Source organism: Eptatretus burgeri, chromosome 5 (assembly GCF_056783735.1).
Source record: "Eptatretus burgeri isolate ZD-2024b chromosome 5, Ebu_testis_v1, whole genome shotgun sequence".
Taxonomy (NCBI): Eukaryota; Metazoa; Chordata; class Myxini; order Myxiniformes; family Myxinidae; genus Eptatretus; species Eptatretus burgeri.
The window spans coordinates 17,804,362-17,819,945 of record NC_140965.1 but is presented as its reverse complement, the minus strand read 5'-3'; positions in this window follow the sequence as shown (position 1 = coordinate 17,819,945).

The following is a 15,584-nucleotide window of genomic DNA, read 5'->3' as shown; positions in this document are numbered from 1 at the left end:
GTTCCCCCCTCCCCGCGCCGTGCGGGGGGCGAGGAAAGTCAGTCTTGGCTCGGGGCCAGGGAATTACTCCCCCAAAATCAGGCCCCCACCTTTTTTCACCTTTGACCTCTGGCCCAAATCGCACCTCCCCCATGCCAAAGTGCAGGAAAAGCAGAAGGGAAAATCCCACAGGCGTTGTTGGTTTTCTTCCCCCCGCGCCGTACGACGAGGGAAGAAAGATTCGGGCGGGAGAATCCACTTCGCACCCCGGCCGTCGCTGCCACTCCGCCCCTCCCATCTGTCCCGCGGAGATCATGACCGCACGGTGTCGTGTAGTGAATGGCGTGATCGTTGAGATGTTGATTGTGGTGATGTTCGTTGTTGTTCTTGCACCAAATTAACAATAGCCAAAGAAAAACGGCTAACTGGGTCATTCCATTCTACAATCAATCTAACCTAGCCATGACAGGGAACACAGGGAACGACCATCAATTGCTTTGAAGTATCATATACTTTCATTTTCAACTGGGCCTGAGGGGAAGAAACAAGTGCTGCTGTTGCTGCATTGAAGAGGAAATTGAAAGCCTAAGTCAGGTTAGTGAACACTGTGGACTTGAACTCACTTATTGATTGTATAATACATTACAAATGCTGATTTTCGAACCTATATGCCATAAGTACATGTACATTATTGCTCATATCTCAGAAACTATTGGAGTGCCCATCACAAAATTTATGTGGAAGCTTCTTGATATCATAAGGTACCTCTGGGATGAATTTGAGGAAATTTGAAGGATACATTTTTTGGGGATTCACGATTGAAGTTTATATTTTGTGATAACTTTTTTGTGGTTGGAGGTAGGAAAATGTTGCCCAGACAAATTCATAGGGCATGAAAATAGCTTTAAAATGACACCAAAACCAGCTCTCTAGGTGTTATACTTTTAGAGATATGGCCATTTGAATTTGCGACGTCGTGCTAATTAGTCCAAAGTTCGTTAGTCTGTATCTCACTAATTAAGAGGTTGTTTGCAAAAATATTTGAGTTCTTGCCGTTTTTTATGGGTCCCAATTGGTTCCCAAAGTTGAACACAAAAATCTGAGAGATGACGGCAGATTCTTTGATTTGACATGGAATGACCCAACTGAAGCGTCGCATCCCGAATGGATCATATATATTCCCTCTATACAAGGGGTTTGGGCTAACTACACATAAACTTACCAATATATCTCACCTGAGGACCCTTTATGGTGTAATGCGAATTTCCACAACCGTAACAATATATATATATATATATATATATATATATATATATATATATATATATATATATATATATATATATATATATATATATATATATATTGTTGTGGTTCTGCGAAGCCGACGCTCCCCGAGGCGATGGTCCAGAAGATATAGCGGTCCCGAGACAGTAGAGAGGCCTTCCTTTCTGTCCAGTGGGTTTATGGGACAAAATGCCTTGTGAGGGCTTTCCGGCAGGTCTTCATTCCCATTCTATATTCTTTTATCTTATATATTTTACTTCACACACGGACCGCTTCTTTCCTTCAAGCAAGCATGCAGACCACGGCAACAGACAGCTCATTAGCTCTGCACACCATTTCCTGTTCAAACCTCAGACCATTATGAAACAGATGCTCACCTCAGACCTTCTCCAGACTCGGACCACAATGCTACAACATTTCTACAACCATTACAATGCCTTTATAAAAATCCCTACATAAATTCAAACTCACTTACTTTCGCCATTCACAGTCACAATTGCTATGGTGCCTCAACCACCTCGCCAAAACTCACCGCTACGATACCAAAACCACAACTCCATAGTTCACCGCTGTACCACTGCTACAAGCACCGCAACCACAATCACCACCACAGACGCCCACCGGTGCCCTTTGGAGGTGGTGCGGAACAATGTGTTCCACATAGCACTGCAGATGCCTATGCTTGGAATGTTCTGGCATGTAGCTTGAAGCACAAGTGTGTGCTCGAATCTGTTCAACATCATGTAGATATCCCTAGTGCTCCGCTAAATTACGGCCCCAATTTGGTGTCCAGCACATGTTCGTGGCCGGAGAGCATCACCAGATGCTCTCACCCCATACTAATGTCAGAGATGAGGCGCAGAAGCGAATGAGGCCAATTCCAGTGCCAAATCTTCACATTGGCGGGGCCAACATTTAGGGAAGCGCCCACCATGGACCAATGGGGGCACTCGGAAACTCCTACCATCTGTCCTGATCCCCATTTTGCTCCTCCCTCACCAAACAACTATAAATATTCTGTGAGGGGGAAGGAGGAGACAGATACTTTTGGCTTGGTTGGCAGTATGGGACAGAAGGCGGAGCTGAATCGGCAGACGGAGTTTATGGAACAGAGCAGGTGTAGCAGAGCTTTGGGGGGGGGGGGGAGGGTGATTCAGGTGCAGTGCTGAGCACATTAATTAGGGACAAGCCAAAACACATCTACAAGTACAGACTTCCTCACACATTCGGGCTATCTTTTCATACGTTCTGTCTCTTGTTTTCTGTCTCATCTGCTGTGAACACAAAAGAGCAATTGGTGAGGGCAAGTCCCAAACAACCATTCTTTTCAGAGCGACCCTAGAGACACGCACCTCCTTCCATTTTCGTCTCTGCACCTCATCTGCATTCCACCTGCACCTCATCACCTCCTCTGACCTTGCAGCATTATACTTACTCAGTTTTCTTCACCTCCTCCCTTCGTGACTGGGAAGCAGGGCCTGTCGGCCGCACCAGGTACAAAAGGTGTTACAAACACCTAATCTTTTCTCATCTGTCTTTGCTCTCTAACTTTCTTCTGGGTATGTTTCTGATGGCACCTGTTTTGTGGAAAATAAGTTAAGATTGTAGAAGTTATTAATAACCGGGTAAATTCTGCGCTGTATTGTTTCTTTTGTAAACATTTGCATTTCCCTTGCTTCACTTGTTCTAAATAAACCTGCTTATTGTAAATGTACCCAGATCATAGCGTATTTTCCCCATTGGTCCAACCTAGCCCGCGCGTAGTGTAGCCGGGAAGTTCTGCACCCCATATGATATGCTCTTGATTAGCCGGTGCATACTTGCAGCTCCGCTTGGCTGCATCTGATATGGAAAGTTAAATAGAGTACTCATTGAGGGCACGAGACCCCGCTTGGTGTGGCCATCCTTACGTAAGGTATCACGAGAAGTAGTGTAAACCTGCCGGATTTGGAGTACCAATCAGCGTTTGTGGTTACTTATCAACCTGCTGGAGCATGGAAGTTATTCAACCCTGATGGCCTCAGGACCGGGTATTCAGGAGGAACTCGAGCGCTTCCCCTTGAGGTGAAACTCAAACCCTGGATCCATAACAATATATATATATATATATATATATATATATATATATATATATATATATATATATATATATATATATATATATATATATATATATATACACACAACTGCAAATGAGCAGTCGCATTGGGAATAAAAACCGGACACATGCCAAGGCTCGTGGTCTATTGGCCTGATGAAGCCTGCTTTGAAGCGGGTGAAACATTGCCTGAGACCAGGTTTGCTGTTGCTTATTGCTCAAATTATCAGAGTAGATCTAGATTACTTTTGGTTATTGGAAGCACCTTTATTATTTTGAAATGTATAATCCCAACTTCCCCAAACTTATTCCATATATATATATATATATATATATATATATATATATATATATATATATATATATATATATATATATATATATATATATACATATTGTAACATCTGAAGTGCAACAAGCACTCCCCCGATCCCCATTAGACAGAGTCCGACACCAAAGCGTCACCTCCAACACAGAGGCGACAGCCCGTTGACTCTGTGAAACAGTCACCGGACCGAGGCCTCTGTGTTGGAGGTGTTTCGATTTGGCGGCTTACCTCATCAGGTGTCTTCTGGTTGAATGGTTTGCATTAGCAGGAACAATCATCGGGGTAGCAGACGGACGGTTGCTCGTCAGAGTTGAGTCGAATAGTCAGAGTCCTGTGCTGAAAGTGTATTTAAAAGTGGCAAAAGTAGCGAATTTATTTGTGCTCATGTAAAAGAAGACAATAAAATATCGAACCTGGCCGACGGATCACCATCAAACCCAACTGTATACGGATCGTGATCAAACCCAATACATGTTCAGGACGTGGTGGGCCAATCGATGCTTCCGGCCAATCCGGGAAAACTTCTCACGCAAAAGGGTGTCCACTGACGTTAAGCACAAAAATATATTACAGGCGACCACGGACTAAGCATACCATTCTCATCTGTATTCTTTCCTTTGTTTTAGAAACTGAAAAAAAAAACCGCAGTTATAAGATTTTTCCAATCATTGTGAATGCAGAATGAAGATAATTAACATTTGTAGTAATTGTAATTTGTAATTATATTTATAAAATCGATTAAGCACGTTTACTTAGTTTCGTGGGTTCATTGTAGTTGTATGTTTCGGATGAAATTCGATGTCGTCCCACTGACCTCAATGATCTGGCCACCAGCACCGCTACTGCTAAAAAAAATTCTACATTTCCCCGTGTGTTTTCTCTTCTGTGTCTTGGGACAGACAAACTCCTCTATGGTTGACAAAACGAAACAAAATCACCCATGAAGAAGCAGACATGACTCTTGATCTTGACTTCTCAAAATCTTCAAAGCAATGCTACAGCAGTCGTCGATCAACACTGATGTGACATCATCAGCACGCTGTGGGTTTCCCTTTATTTTTTCATTATGATCGATTGGGGGCATGTGCACATCGATATGGGAATGCATTGGAGATCGAGGGGTACAGGAACATTGGACAGGACTTGGAAGTAGTTTGTGTGTGGATAGGTGATGGTTTCTGGGGTTGATGCAGCACCGGCATGATGGGACAAATGGCCTCCATCCATCCATCCATTGGGACTATCCTTGGCTCTGTGCAGAGCCTTGGTGATACTGAAGCAAACTCCTTGGCTATTGGACACAATCCTGGACGGGTCACCACTCCGATATAGTCTACTAGCAAGCTGGCACTCATTTTGCGGACCTCGGAAGGATGACAGCCAGAGTCAACCCCACCTGGTAGTAATTCAACAGGGGAGTGGGATTTGAACTCACGATCATAAGATCCCAAACCCACCACCCTAACCATTGAGCTAACACCAGGCATAATGACGTCCTCCTGCACAAAGTTCCTTCAATGTCCTGAATTAATGTTGCTGAGACATAGTGATTTTCATTTATTTCTGGTTCATTTCCAGCAATGTGGAAAATGAATATTGGGAAAAGGTGAATTGATGAAAACATGTTCTGAATGTTTGTTTTTACCAGGATGCTGATACAGAATGTAAACATGTCTCACCTGCCACGATTCACCCTCTGTAAAAACAAAAACATAAAACAAAACATGAAAAATCACTCATGGAGTGACACTTGGTGAAACAGACTGGCACTCGGGAGAGCGTATACCTCTGTCAGGCAGAACAGTTTACATTTTGTATCCCACTGATAGGTCGGATCTGAATCCAGACCTAAACCAAAATCGAATCGGCTTGTTCTTGTCACCTAACCAACTCATCCACCTCGTTTTGTCACAAGTCGTCCACTTTTCGAGATGTCTCGTATCTGGATCCGGATCTGAATCTTCATCAAAACTGAATCAATTAGTCCTTTTCACACACCCAAATGGTCCACAAAGTTTCTGCAGAATCCGTCCTTAACCTTATAGTGGGGCAACTGAGCATAACAATTGTGCATTTTGTGAGGAAAGCACCAAATTTGGCACACTAGTAGCCTATCATATTATGAACAGATTTGGATATTGGGCCATCTCAAAATTTTGATGGCAGTGGAAAATGGCTGCCACAGCCATCAGCAGCTGAATTTGAGATGGCCCAATATCCAAATCTGTTCATAATATGATAGGCTACTAGTGTGCCAAATTTGGTGCTTTCCTCCCAAAATGCACAATTGTTATGCTATATTTAGCTAAGTTGCCCCACCATATAACATATTGTGCTATATATCGTTTTGGTCCTATCTCTCAATGGTGAAGAATCACTTGAAAAATTCTCTAATCCGGATCCGGATTCACATCTTCACCAAAATTAAGCATTGCTATCCTTGGCCAGTCAGCTACACACACACACACACACACACACACACACACACACACACACACACACACACACACACACACACACACACACACACACACACACACACACACACACACACACACACACACACACACACACACACACACACACACACACACACAGACACACACTTCAGAACGATTGCTTGAAAACTGTGGCCAAAAATCGTGTGACAAACTGACAGACAGACAGACAAACGCAACAGGCCACCATATTTCGCAAAAAAAAAAATTGTCGCCAAGTAGTAAAACGGTGTTGATGGGGATGGTGCAGTAAGAGGTTACGAGGTGGAGGGAGAGAAGAGAGGAGATAGAGAAGGAGGATGGTGGTGGAGAGGTGCTGTTTGTTGGAGAGGGACAGGTTGTAAGAAGTGGAGGGAGGAGGAGTACATCATTGGTGTCCCCACAATTCACCTTGTTCTTCCTGGCCATGTAACCCCTTTGGTCGGCAGTGCTGGGTGTGATTATGCTATGCGCCGGCTGCCCCGTCTTTCCAGTCGCTATTGCACCGGCTACGAGGAAATGCATTATCTCCATGGTCCTGCCCTGCCTACTATCGGATGTGTCTGTCACCTCACTGGTTGATAGCATTCCGCCTTCATCCTTCCACTCAGTTAACGTACCAGTGCCAACAGCACTGACACTCCACTCCACTCACACCACTTACACGCACATCACTGGGAGGAGTCTCTATTGAGGAACCCTTCACCTGGCTCGTCTCCTCCTTACCATGAAAGGGTGTGGCTGCATATCTGATGAAGTCTGCCTTCTCTTCCAGACAGTTATGCCTCTCTGCCAGGTCACCACACCCAGTGTTCTCCTCAAGTTGCTCCTCCTCCTGGGCCTGCAGGCACTCGACTACAGGAACACTCACTGTTCTCTTAGGCACAGTCACTCTTCTCCTTTCTGCCTCTGGGGCAGGAACTAAAAATCATATGTTCCATCTGGTCTTTACTGTCCTACACCCTGTGCTCATCTCCTCAGCTATCACCTCTGTAGGCTCAGAAACTACTATCTTGACCTCCATCTCCCTATCTCCCATGGGTTCTACATTGCCCTCTATAGGCTCTCCATTGGCCTCATTGGGCTCTTCTGCCCTCCTCATGCTTGACTATGCCCCCATGGCAGGGCTCTATCCTGGTCTCCATGAGGTGTATGCTGTCCATCACAGGGTTTCTTCTCACCTCTAACATTACCATGGGATCTAAGCTATCCACCACAGGCATCTTTACTTTCTCTTTTGTCATGGGGGTCTCAACACTTTTTCCTACCACCGATGGTGTTTTGGTCTCTCCCGAGTGCAGCACTGACCACCCCAATCCTGTGCATATGCCGGTCTTGATGCTGCTCTTATACATCACTGCCATTTTGTCCTGAGTGGCTGCCATTTTATCTTGTCTGGCTGCCATTTTGGCTTGAGCAGTCTGGCCAGATTTCAAATCGGCCATCATTTGGTCTTGCTTGGCCACAAACTAGGCACTCATTTGCTCTTGATCAGCCTTGCTCTCGGCCCCCATCTGCCATAACATGGCCTTTTTTGGCCCGAGTCACATCTCCCAGAAAACATTGGGGCCACGCTGCTGTGAGCGGCTGGGATGGCAGGTGGTGTTGGGCTGCTGAGAGATCTCTCTACTGTTCCCTCGAGTTGCCCATCTACCTCAATCTCTTTTGATGTTGATGTGATATCCATAAAAGGCCCAACTTCTATTGGGCTACAACCGTCCTCCATTGCGTTTTGTTATATTTCCTAAAGAAGGCAACTACCACTGAACGAATGGTTTCTTAAAATGTATTTGTTGTCAAAATTGTACTCAGCTTAGCATCCAAATTTGAATTAATTTTCCTTTGACACAACAAATAAAAATTTTAATTTGGGTCGTGTCCCATTCCTGACACCAAGTGTAAAGGGCTTGAGCTCTTTAAGGGGGTGAACTGGGACACATTGGAGAATAACTCCATAAGACAAGACACCCAAGTGGGAGGCACCACTGCACATGTGTGGTAAGCCGCAGCACGGAATTAATACATGTGGTAAGCTGCAGCACACAGCTACACGGAATTGCTATTATTTAATACAATTTGCATGCCAAGACATTTGGTGTGCTTGTTCCACTTTCTGATAATTTAATAATGTTGGAGGTAGAAGTCTAGAGACCCTTTCTCATGGGGCACCGGAAGTTGCAGCTTGGCGCATGCTGGTCAATGTTGGAGGGGACCCTGTCTTGCAACTCGTTCATCCTGCGGCTTGCATTGCTGCTCATACTCATATTGGCTCAATCGCTCCAAGCCATGCAAGCAGCTCCTTCCTCTACAGACTATTGACCCTGACTCCTCAATTCCCTCGTAACTCAACGACCTTCATGATCCATGGGAACACCTTTTAAAAGCTTTGTGCACCATGTCATTGGCATCTCCACCACCCCAACCCCATAACCCCCTCCCCCCACTATTCACTGCACTCCTGGCCATGTGATGATGACACACACTGAGTACCCCACTTTCCCAGTCGCTATTGTGACCAAATTCCAAATTACCTGCGCACTAAACAAATTCAAAATTCTTTGTTGACTCTTTGGTCTTTGACTCACTTTGTTGGTGAGGAAATTGCAAACCACCCAGCATAAGTCTTGCCAAGAAACTTATTCAGGAGTACCAATGCTATGTAAAGGGTTTGGGACAGCTCATCGTCCTTCAGCATATGGGAAAGAGATGGAAAGGGGAGGGGGGGGGAGGATTGGGAAAGGGCTAAATCTTCTGGCATATTTCATGCTTAATAGGTCGACAGCCCTGAGATTATGACCAAGAGGTTGCCGTGGGTTCGTTCAAATGGTCTTCATAGAGTTTTTATTAAGTGGGAGTGTGTATGAGTAGTTGAAGAATATATTATTGTATTGGGGGTCAGAGCTACATCAAACGCTGATCAAATGTTTCCATTTGGATGCAATGTTCATTCCACATACCGCTGATGTGTCCGAACATCGTCCAAACCGAGAAGTGTAACCGCCAGGTGGCATCATATGACCAGGGAACACAGGACGTTCGAGCGTGAAGACCTTTTATTTCCCACACTCTGCTCGTCTTTATCATTACGAATGAGAGCATTTGTCCATCTGTGCGGCTGTATTGGTTTCTATGTGAGCACGAAGCTGATTTTTTTTGTCAAAATATTTTTACAGCCCATCTTTGCTCAGTCTGTTTCACAAGTCAAACACAGCACAAAGTGAGATCTGGCTGTGCCAGGTCATTTTCAAAACAGGTGAAGAGATGAAGCACAGCACGGAGGTGTGATCTGTCTTTATAAGAGGTCAATTCTAAAAAAAAGGTGAAGTATAGCACCGATTCGGATTTGTCTGTGTTCGGTCTGCTCTCACAACAGGTCAAGCACAGCAAGTAGTGCAATTCGGTTTTGCCAGGTAAATTCCACAACAGGTGAATTGTTTATATCGTTGTGTTCGTGTTTGCTGTATTCCAATTTGTTTGGAGTTTCTCAAACTATGTCTCGATACCACTTGTCGAGTTTGAGGCAAAAAGTGACGATGACGACTGGAAACGAGTCCAAACTTAGGAAAGTGTTTCATGTGTTTTAATGCAACAATCAGCAAGGGAAGCAATACCAAACGCATGTAAAAGGTGAGCAGAGGGAAGATGATTTGGGTAGGTGATGATTCACAAAGCTCTCTTTTGGACTCGCTCAATATCTGCGACTTGGGATATCATGAGACCTGAATTCCATGCAGATGCTCCAAATTCGAAGATGGCGTGATTTTACGTCTTCCAGATTATTACTAAATCTCCAACTTTCACACAATTCTTCTTGCTAATCATGTGCTCAACCTGTTGATTCCACTTCAGAGCGTCTTGAATTATGACACTGAGAAGCTTCATAAATGAAACGGTTTCCAAGGAAACACCATTGAGTGCTAGTCGAAGAGAAGGTAGTGGTTCGCGAAAAAAATGATATCCGCATTACCATACATTTCTCCGGCTTTGGCATCATGTCATTGTCACCATTCGTGTCCCATTCGATATACACCATTCACCAAGTCAGTCCAAATGTGACTGCATGCAAGATTTCTCACTTCTTTCCAATATTTCAACGATACTGAGGCCGTCATCGTATTTCCATCAGTGTATGAATGTAGTAGCGGCATCATTCAAAATTACGAAGAAGATGATCGGCCCAAGTTTTGTGCCTTGCAGTATTCGACAGGAAAGTTGAAGTGAATCGGAAGTAGCTCCATTGTACCGAACAGTTTGAGAATGAAATGATGGAAAGCTACAAATCGTGGGTGAAATTGTGTGGTTCACTCCAAGTTTAATCACTTTTTTTAACCGCAGTCGTGTGGTTAACATGGTCAAATTCCTCACAAAAATCGACAGCACAGGATTTTTCAGAGTAGTTTGGTTTATCGAGGCCCTTGTATATATCATCCACATTACTTACTGAATATAGGTATGTGAACTAATTTTTCAAGAGATCAATATAGCTGCAACAGGTATCATAAAGTAATAAAACAGCTCGGATTGAAAAACGCATTAAAATGAAATATAAATTCTTGTTTTAGGGGTTTAAAAATGCGAAAACGGTCGATTTTTGGTTTTTGTTTAACATGGAGGTATATTGCAAGGCTTGGGACCCAAATCCAGCTGTTTGGTGTTTCAAAGTGCAATAACTTCCTCAATACCTGACATGTTTGAATAAAACGTTCAGTGATCAAAGCCAATGGGTCAGGTCAGGTATGGGAGCATGTGCCAGAACAGCGCGTCGCTGCGTCCACTTTCCGCCAGTACTCCAGGGGCCTCCGTCTGGCCATCCTCCAGGCAGATGCCAGGCCCATCCCTATCTCCTTGAGATGATGGTCAACCTGCTGCAACCATGAGGCACGTGGTCGGCCCACTGGCCTCCTCCACTCATGAGACTCCCTCGCTGAGAGGATCTGGTGAGCAGGATCAGCGTAAGGAAAACGAGCCACATGTCCATACAGCCGCAACTGACGCTCACGGACTATGCAGGTAACAAATCTCATCCGAGTCTCTCTCAGCAACCGCTCGTTGGACACAAAATCCGACCAGCGATAGCCAAGGATTCTCCGAAGAGACCTGGTACCAAAGGAATTAGGTCACCGTCTCAGATCCTTGGTCAGAGTCCAAGTCTCGCACCCATAGAGCAAGACTGGAAGTACCAAGGACCTGAAGACTCGGACTTTCGTCTTCCCGCACAGGTACCGGCAGCGCCACACCCCATGATCTAGTGAATCCATGACTCCCCAGGCCTGACCCAGACGTCTTTTGACCTCTGACTCGCAGCCAGCAGAGACATGAATATCACTGCCAAGGTAAGTGAATCTCTCCACGACCTCAACATCCTCACCACAAACAGACACAGACAGGACAGCAGCATCCAAGATGTCACCGAAAGCCTGGATCTTAGTTTTGACCCAAGAAACCCGTAATCCCAGCGGCTCCGACTCCTCATTCAGCACCTCGAGGGCCCCCAAAAGGATGTCTAAAGTCTCCGCAAAGATGACTGCATCGTCTGCAAAATCAAGGTCCGAGATCTTGACATTGCCAAACGATGCACCGCAACTTGATCTCTCCGACATCCTCCCTAAAATCCAGTCCATACAAGTGCTGAAAAGTGTGGGGGCAAGTACACATCCCTGACGAACTCCAGTAACAACTGGAAATAAGTCAGAGATGGTACCACCACACTTCACAGCACTCTCAGTACCAGAGTAGAGTTCAGACATCAGATCGATCAGTTTTGGTGGCACCCCACGAAGACCAAGAATCCTCCAGAGGACATCCCGATTCACTGAATCGAACGCTTTACAGAGATCAACATAGGCTGCAAGCAGCCCCTGCCGAAACTCTCGTCTGCGTTCGGTGAGGACACGAAGTGCAAGGATACGGTCAATCGTTGACCTCTTTGGTGTAAAGCCTGACTGCTCTGGACGCTGGTGCTCAAGCAGATGGTGGTGAACCCTATCAAGAATTATCCGAGCAAAGACCTTGCCCGGCACTGAGAGCAGCGCCACCCCTCGGTAGTTGTTGCAGTCTTGGCGATCAACCTTCCCTTTCCAGAGAGGGACAACAAGGCCCCTCTTCCAGTCAGTTGGGATGATGCCTGTGTTCCAGGCAGAGCACAAAACTGCACGCAACGATGCGAGTGCAGCATTTCCACCAGCCTTGAGAAGTTCAGCATGGATTCCACAGATCCCTGGAGCTTTGCCCCGTTTCAACTGATTCACCGCAGCCCGTGTTTCCACAAGCGAAGGTGGACCACAGTTGATTCGAGGGTCAGCAACAGGGATTGTAACACCCTTGACGTCCAACTCGACAGCTGGGGGATCAGCCTGGTACAACCGCTCAAAGTAACCGGCCCAGCGGGCCTTCACTTCAGACTCCTCTGTCAAGAGCCTACCACTGTCTGCTCGAACTGCAGTGCTCCGAGGGATGGGCTTGAATGAACGTAATGCGCGAATTCCCCTGTAAGCGGGACGAGAATCACCTGTCCACAGGTGATGCTCTACCCCCTCACAGATTCCTCGCACATAGGCCTCCTTGTCCACCCTCAGTGCACGTACAGTTTTACGCCTCAGCTCCCTGAACAGCTCAGCTCTGCCATTCAGCCTGGCCCTGCGACTCTGGTCAATGTTATCCAGTGTCCCTTGAGAGACAAAATTCTTCTTTGCCCTGTGGTGAGCTCCAAGGCATCCACCGGCAACATCAAGGATGGTGGTCTTGAAGGCGCTCCACAACTCTTCAGGACCCCCCAAAGCACCCAGACCCCCCAAGTGTCCACTCAGCCTGTTCGCAAACTCCTCAGCTACTCTCTCATCCCTGAGCTTGGCAACATCCAGCCTAGGCTGGAATGGTACCATTCTCCAGGATTTAAGGTGCAGCTTTAGAGTTGCTACAACAAGCCTGTGGTCAGTATTGAGGAACTGGGCACTCCGGTAGACCCTGCAGTTCTGGATCATCCTCCAACGACCGTCAATGAGGACATGGTCAATCTTCTTTGCCACACCGCCAGCGTTGGAATACCAAGTCCAGCGATGAGCTTGCGGGTGCTGAAACCATGAACCAGCCACCCCAAATCCATGACTTCTTGCAAAGTCAAGGAACTTAGTGCTATTCTGGTTCATAGTTCCTGACCCATGGGGACCAACACACACCTCATAACCATCCCTATCAGTTCCAGTCGATGCATTGAAATCCCCCAAGACTAGAAGTGTATCTTGTCTGGGGCACTGATCAACCACAGACTCGAGTGTGGCGTAGAATGCATCCTTCACGGTGAAATCACTCGCCTCAGTCGGAGCATAAACAGAGACCAGGGATATGATACCTAAGGAGTGACGAATCCTTAATCTCATAAGATGCTCGTTGACCGGTGTTACCTCAATTATCATTGGGGTCAGCTTGTTGGACACAGCTACAGCAACTCCTTGGTTATGGTAACCATCAGAGCGACCAGACCAATAGTAGGTGTAACCATCCACCATTATCTCGCCGCAATCCGGTCTCCGAACCTCAGAGAGAGCTGCAATCCCGATGTCCAAACGCTTGAGCTCAGATGATAACAGAGACAGGTGATCATCTTCTCTTAGGGATAGGACATTCCAGGCACCCACCCGAAGGGACCGTCTCAGGTTAACCCAAGGAGACCGCCGTCTGGTGGACGACACCTCAGCACCACTCCGACACACTCTCCCGCAATCTGACCCAGGGATGTTATCCCGTGGTTTCCCTCCTGTCATCAAAGATTGGGGGTCCCGAAGGCTTTGCCCCAATCCCGTCATCCGGTGAGCTGCCCTGCGAAGGGAAGCTGCGCAGGAGGTACTCCCACGGAGTAGGTTTTCAGATTTTTTTGCGTTTTTGCGTTTTTGCGGAATGAAGGGTTTGACGGTGGCCGGAGTGCAAATCCTGCCACCAACCTCCTAATAAGAAGTAACCCAACTGCAGGAGGACGTCCGCAGACACAGTTGGGCACTAGATATGGATGGCCATTGGCTCACAAGGAGCTCCTCCGCCCTTTGACAGGTTTTGTTTTTAATCCTGCTGGGTGTCCATATCCAAACACCCTCCTCACCAGAAAACCTGGTGGGGGAGACGGTTTAGTCGCCGACAACTCGACCATGGAACAGGTTAGTACAGGTTTACATGGTACCTGTAGCAGGTCACAGATCAAACCTGACCTGACGAGAAAGCCAATGGGACATACTTTTTAATGACCTAATTTATACTTCATAATCATGTAATAAACATTAATTAGTGATATTGATTACTTTAATTAGCAATATTAATTAATTTAATTAATAAATTAACTGTGTGAACTTATAAAGAAAAGCATCTCCAATGAAAAATGTAGTTCACAGATTATAGACTAATTAAATCATGTTTCAATACTATTTCATTATGTCAGAGTTTGGCAAACCATTAACTCTTTCAGAACACAATAAAATACCATAATTTCAAGAAAATACCAATAAATAACAATTAAGACTTTCTAAACTTCCATTGTAATTCCATAGTTACGAAAAAACATGAAGAAACTATTAATATGGTGCTTTTTGAAGGCATATTATACCACGGAATACAAGTTTATCATATGCACCATTAACGGATGTGATGTTTTTTTTTCATTACTGGCTGCAACTTTCCATTTTGCGGATCATGAAAAATTATATGCGAATCATTTAGTTATCACCAGATTTGACAGAGATGAAGAAAAATACATAAATTTCTACTTCCATAAGTTTTAAAATAACACCATACTCACCTTTCAGAAAAATTGATGTTGACTTTGAGGATGCTAAACTTCGAGTGAAATTTTTTCCAACTTCTTGCTTTTGCAGAAAAAAAATTTAATAACGAGGTTGAAGGGGTGAGTGTCCTCTAGGTAATCAATAGTGGTTTCCCCAGATTGCGCAATTATCACGAGCTTAGGGGGGCTCAAAGCCGAGCAATGCCGCTGGCACTATCTCAAAAGCCGGATCATTGAAAAGGTCCGAAACAGGTGCGTGTACTCCACATTAACTATCACGTACCTACGAAAGAGTGATTGATGGAACTTCCTTTCAGGATGGCACAACTGAAAATAAATGTTATATTTTGAACACTTCATCGGAAAACATGCCTGCCATTTAACAGCACTTTGTCTCTGAATTCGTCCCGATCGCAGTGGCACAGAGAGGAGTGAGGTATATATTTTACTCTGCTAGCCTGGCAGTTAAACAAAATTTAAAATCATTCCAATATCCTCAACAAAACCAGGAACAGATAAGGTAGCAGCATCCAAGATGTCATTGAAAGCCTTGATGTTAGTTTTGACCCAGGAAACCCATAATCTCAGTGGCTCTGACTAGTCATTTAGCTCCTCAAGTACTCCCAAAAGGATATCTAGAGTCTCTGC